Below are 6,475 nucleotides of genomic sequence, written 5' to 3' on the forward strand. Positions count from 1 at the left end.
CCAAGGCTTAATTTTAATATAATTCAGTTTGGCTTTGAAAATTCTGTGCTGACATTTGGGCTTGCTATCCCATTGACCTGACCAGAAAGTCCTGTAGCACCTCCAGCACGACTCATATTTGGATTTTTAAGTTCATAACGAGAGGAAAAAAAACTGCTGCACTCCTACACCCACTCTTAAATCCATGTCATTCCCCTGTACAGATACCTACTTTTCCATGCATCTGCTTGCAGCCCTTGCATCAAGGAAATGCAGAAAAGAAAAGCAGTTCAGAACTCAATTTTGACCATTCAGATCGGGTAGGTAGCAGCATTTTCCTCACCAGCTCTATAAATGCATTTATTCTGTATTTACAGCATTTCCCACACGTTTCCTGCACACACACATTTCCCTTTCACACATGGCCCTCAAGGTCAAACCCATGCCCAGTTGTTCCTCATGATTCTACAGGGTGAAACAACCAAGCAAACCTTACAAAGCAAACAAGTAAAAAATGAATGTCATCCCAGTGCCCTGGTGTCTTTTAAGATGTCAGAGTAGGTACTGTGATAAAACAACTAAAGCTTTTAAAATACTCTGATTCAGGTTATACTTAATGCCAGTGCTGCTATAGAAACAAAAAGTGACATGATTTAGGGTGATTCCTGATACCATTCAGCAATCTGAAGCTGCTCTCAGAGCCCTCCTGCTCTCAGTTATATCAGAGAGAAGACACACAAGTCTCACCCGCAGGATTTAACCCAAAGGAAATACAGTCAGATAACTTCAGTGTGTAAATTCTTCCCATGACTTTATCAGAGTGGAGAAATACAGCAGGCACTGAGGCTGCAGTCATAGCTGAAATATTTTAAACTCAGTTTTGTTGTGTGCTAAGACACAAAAGCCACATCCTTGAGTCACAAATGCTGTGAGCTATAGCGGGCAAAGAATATACTCTTATTAAAAGAAACCATAAACTTCTCTAATAACAATGGCCCTGACTACAGGACAGAATGGAAAATAATTAAAAAAAAAAAAAGAAAAAAGAGTCAGTGGAAGAAATGGCAAGTATGAAATAATTTGTTTGAGCTCACGGCACATCAGTAATCCATGGACTGTAAGTCTGGTTATCATTGACAGTAACCTTATGCAAAAGTATAAAGAATTTATTTCCCAAAGATGTAAGACCCTACGGAAACCCCATCTAAGTCTGGTCAGAAACAATCCTGAACCAACCCTAATTCTCTATATCCAATTTCCTAAGTTATTTGAATCTTCATCCAGACTTTGAAGCTTTTTAAGTGCAGTGCTCTGAGTATTCTCAAAAGCAGTGGAAAAAAAAAGAAATCTGGATCTAATGTTCTTGGCAGTAGCATAATCTGTGTTCTAATAACTTCCATAAGTACTGGGCTCACGTGTCTCAAAGCATATTTTATCTGTGATACACTTCACATGCAAGGGCTTTTAATTTTTATTAGTTGCAATTAAGCCTTCCTGCTCAGTCCTCACGACAGGGTCTAAGGTTTGGGTGCAGGACAGAAGTCTGTAGTGACCTGAATGCACATTTAACCACCTCCCATGAGCAAAGAAACCAACAGAAGGAACGGGAAAGCCCCGTCCCTGCCTCCCAACACTATCTGTGACAGCATCATCCCTGTTCTCTCTGACTGGAGCAGCCCTGCAGATGAGGCACATCCCATCCACCTCCCTGCTGAGTCAGCATGGATCCATGCCTCTGGACACAGAGCACTTGAATCCACTCTCCATAAATCCTGAACCCCTATCCTTGAAAAACCACAGCCCCGCTGGCAAATTCAAACATATCACAATAATGGTTGCTCCTCCTGAACCTAAATATTGCCCCCCCCCCCCCCCAATTGCATATTTCAAATAAATCGTGGAAAAAATACAACAGGTAGAGTCAGAGGTACAAATCATTTTCCTGGTGGCCAGAAGGCTACTGGGTATATCTGAGAGTTTCCAAAGTACACCATGGGAACGAGCTTACCTGATTGCTTCTTTGTTCTTTCAAGATGCCACACAGAACTGAGTCACCTGTGATCATCTCCTGTGATGGGAGAGGTTTTATAAGTATTTTACCTTTAGAAAAGCTATAAAGGAAGTTAGAAAACAAAACAGAAAGAGGTGTGATAGACTGAGAGAAATCTCCCTCCCTCCCTGAGATGGAGGGGTGAGATAAGGCTGTGGTTGAGGTGGTGGGAGCTGAGCACAGGCCGTGGTCATCACTCCCCACTTCCTGCCCCCTCCAGAATTCACTCCTCAAAAGCATGTAAAGTGGAACTAAAATGAGCTTACTTCAGTTTTTGACATGGATGCAGGGCTGCTGGAAGGTTGGGGATGGACAACCCTGGATGAGGGACTCTGCATCCCAAGGATGGATCCTGCCTCCCCAGACCCCACTGAAGGGAAGGGTCTCACTGCAGGGCCCAGCTGGTTCCCATCCCCTGCCAGGCTGCAGACCCTGGGCAGGCTCAGGCCCACAGGATCAGGTCTGGTTTGCAGACTGGCAATCCAGCAGAAAGCATAACCCAATTTCCAGGAGCTCAAACGAGCTTCTCATTCTGCAGCCTCATCAGGATTCAAATCAGTCATCACAAACATCCTTTATCCAGTTGTTACTCACTGAGCCTCTCAGTTCTAGAGAACACATCTCTCCCAGCAGCTCTTCTGTGGCTTTCCAGTTACAGCAACACCTCCTTGTCTGAGGGAAAAGGCACCAAGACAGTTCTGAGCACTCACCCTCAGCCCACAGCCAGCACCATTTGTTGCAGGGCAGGTCCAGCTCCAGAGCTGGGTGTGAGGTGCTCACACAGGCACTCACACACCTGAGGCCAAGCACACCAGGTGAAAAGCTTTGCCCATGATTGGCACCTGCAGGACCTGCACAGCTGCTCTCCCTTAAAACAATCAGACACAACGTTAGAAACATTGAGCTGGTTCCCAGCAGCTCCTGCAAGTGCTGTTTTACACCTGGTGCAGATCTCTGCTGTGCTAGCAAAACAGTAGCTCTTGATAACAAAATTCCATTTTAATTTCCAACAAATTTTAATGGAATATTAGTACCAGTTTCTACATGTAAATCCTGGACCCTCTTAGAAATACAGCTACTGGCCTGTAGCAACAGCAGGACTGGGAAAGGACTTGGAGAAGAGCAAAAGTTCCTCTACCAGCCCCTCAGAAAGCTCCTTGTCCATCCTCTGTCCCTTTGCCCTGGCCACACCACTCTGCCTCTCAACGATTTACTTTTGTCAGAAGGGTTAAAAAGTGTTTGGTTGATAACAAGCCAGAGCAACCACAGGGTCCTTCTCACCCAGTACCCCAGGAACACTGACACAGGGCTGGGCTAAGGTGGGGGTGCTCTGGAACGAGTTCAGCTCTGCTCTGCCTTGTTTGATGTGCTGAACAACACAGGTCCCAGGTGTGCTTCCACTGCAGGGTGGCTCAGATCCCATCCCACAGCCTTGACAGCTCAGGGCAACTCCATTGTGAATTATAAAAGCTGCTAAAAATGTGTAAAATATTTTTTCCTTACTCCAGGTAACGTGCCAAGGAGACAAGGTCACTGGTTTTCCCTGCTGCTCTCCAAAGGACATTGTGCAGACTGAGCACAACTATTTGTTCCTTGTTCTGTGGAAATCTACTTCAGCTCCTGTGGAAATGTACTTCAGCCTGTTCTGTGGAAATCTACCTTTTCAGTTGTGCAGTTCACAACAGTTGCTCTATCCTTTCACCTGGCCATGGCTCGGGGCCACCACAACATGCTGGCCACTGCTCCTGCTGCCAAGGACTGCACAGGCTCCTCAAAGGCCTCAACGGATGAGCATCACTAACAGGAGATAATTCAGCATTTTAGTAACAAGGAATTTGTTTTTAATAACACTTGGCACATTTTAAAGTTGTTTGGTTTGGGTGGTTTTTTATGAAAGTGCTTTGAAAAAAGGAAAGCTGGTTCCTAGGAAACAACTGAGCCCTGGAGTGGTCAGGCAGTTGGACCAGATGACTGCTGCAGGTCCCTTCCAGCTGAATAATTCCATTAATTCCTCCCTCCCAAGCTCCAAGTGTTCCTTCTCACACTATCCAGCCTCTCTGGCCAGCAGCTGGCCCAGCTGGATGGGATCAGCCCCCTGTTCCCTGCACAGCTCTCGAGCCACCCTTGTGACAACGTGGCAGCCCCAGGCCAGGGGCACTGACAGAGGACAGGTGTGGGACACCCTGCACACAAGGTCTGGGCACAGGGGAAGTGTTTGACAGTGCTGCCTTTGAAGAATTTCCCAAACTGATATTTCCCATAGGATTAAACCCAAATTGCAAACTCATTGTGACTTTATGGGTCAAGTGTCCCACTAACAGAGGCTGTTATGTATTAACAGCTCAGGAAGTTTTCCTGACAACATAAGCATGGCTGGGCAGATCCCTTGTTTAGACAGGGATTTCTTGGCTATCTCTGTGGTCTAGGACACGTGAGGGATCTGACCTGACAAGTATTTATAAGAAAAGTGGGATTAGCACAGTGCTGCTGGGGAAACTCTGGGCACATTCTCAGGACAGAGCTCCTGAGTCCTTCTGAGCCTTTGGGGGCAGCTGCTCAGCCCTGCTGGGCCTGGTGCTGGGTCACAGGTGTTAAACCCCCCATCCCCTTGGCTGCACAACTGGCACTGAGAAGTGCTGAGTCGTCCCACTCGTAACTGAGGGCTGGGAGATGTGGTTGCCTTTATCTATATATCCATCCCCAGAGCTGTACTGAGGCATTTCTTAGAGAACATTTAGTATCTGATGGTGGTTTCTTAGAGACAAAAATCTTCCTGGCCTGTTTTATCTGTTTTCAACTCTAACAATTTCTGTGCTGATTTGGTAGAAACCAGATAGGTGCTTCTGAATAGTTGTGAAAAGGAAGGGGTTTGTTCATGATTAGGTGGATTGGACCATTATTCATCTCATCCTGATGGTGCCTTTTCTGATCTAATGGAGGAAAAGGTATTTTCCAAGCTATTTGCTGTTCCCTACAGCTCCTCTGTCTCTAAGGAGGCACTGGGTGAGACAAACCCCACCTGGCAGCATCCCACCAGGAAAGCAAGAGCAGGGCAGTGCTGGAAGGCAAAACCAGACCTTGGATTAAACTATCCAGGAGAGCTGAGGGAGAAGAGCATTCCTGGGAACACCAATCCTACCCCATTCCTGTAAAATCCAACCTCCCAGCTGGTACAAGAAACACTTCTGATTTCCTGAACTCAGAGCTGCTGTTTCTGAAAGAAGAGAAAGTGCAACCACAGTCAGAGCAGCACCTTGGCAGAACTGAATGCCAAGTGCCAAAGACAGGCACTGATTACATCAGGGTTAGCAAGCAGCTGTGAACTCTCTGAAGCTTCAAGCTTGTGGTTTCCCAGGCATGAGATAAAAATGGCATTTCATCATTAAATGGTTTCCTCCTAACAGCTCTCCAACCCTTTTGTTGACCAAAAAAGCCGAAGCACCCATGCAAATCTGGGATCTGCTCATTGCTTTGGCAGGTTCACAAGGTAAGGACTAAATAAGACAAAAAGGGGTTTACCAAAAAGAGATATCCCACTGCTGAGGGCACTGGTGTGGGTTTGTGTCCCAGCAGTTGAGAGAGCAGCTGGTAAGAACCAGGCAGTGTTTGATTCCTGGTGCCCTCCAAGGGCAGCAGCTCTGCCTGAGCAGCCTGGCTGTGTGTTTTGGGTGAGCTGGGCATGCAAACACCCTGACTCCATTTCTCTTTGCCCAGGTGGTGTCTTGCAGCTCTTCCCTTCTGCATTCCAACCCAACAGGGACATGTCTCTCTTGGCTCCCAGATTTCCCACAGTCCAGTTTTATTTGCTGAAGCAGTGAGATAATATAAATGCTTTTCCTCTCCCTGCTTTTGCAAAAGGTTCACAAATTGCCAGAAAGAAAATCAGCTGTGCCTACATGGAGAAAGAAGTTAACTGTCATATTCTGGTCATCTTCTACAATAACAGGAGACAGAATAGGGAGTATAATCTGCCAGACTATACAAACATGCCTGGGAGGTTCCTGAATCCCACAAGCCACATATGTTCTTTTCTCTCAAATTATTTTATTTATTATCTATTATTCTTCAGATCAGATTAGCAGCAAGCAAATCCTGCACACAGCATTAAAAGCAGTTTAGCATTCCAGCAGTTCTGCATCCACACTCATCACCTCCTACTTTAGATGGGAGCAAGGTAGAAGACGACTCAGAAGATTGGATTTTTCCCAGAGAAAACAAGCAAGCAAGACTATCTTTAAAAGTTCAGTATGATAACACACAGTTAACAATGGCATTTCCCAGCCCCCTACTCTGTTTCAGAAGTGGGATGTGCAGTGTTTGGCCAGAGTCCTGATGTGAACTTTATGTGTCAACACACCACGTTGACAGAAAGTCTAAGTAGGTTCCTCCTCCTCCCCCTGAATCCCAAAGTGTTCCAACCAGAGATTGGGGCTCTGGCTCATCATC

This window comes from Manacus candei, unplaced genomic scaffold (assembly GCF_025592945.1).
Source record: "Manacus candei isolate 608988 ecotype Guabito, Panama unplaced genomic scaffold, ASM2559294v1 h1tg000037l, whole genome shotgun sequence".
Taxonomy (NCBI): domain Eukaryota; kingdom Metazoa; phylum Chordata; class Aves; order Passeriformes; family Pipridae; genus Manacus; species Manacus candei.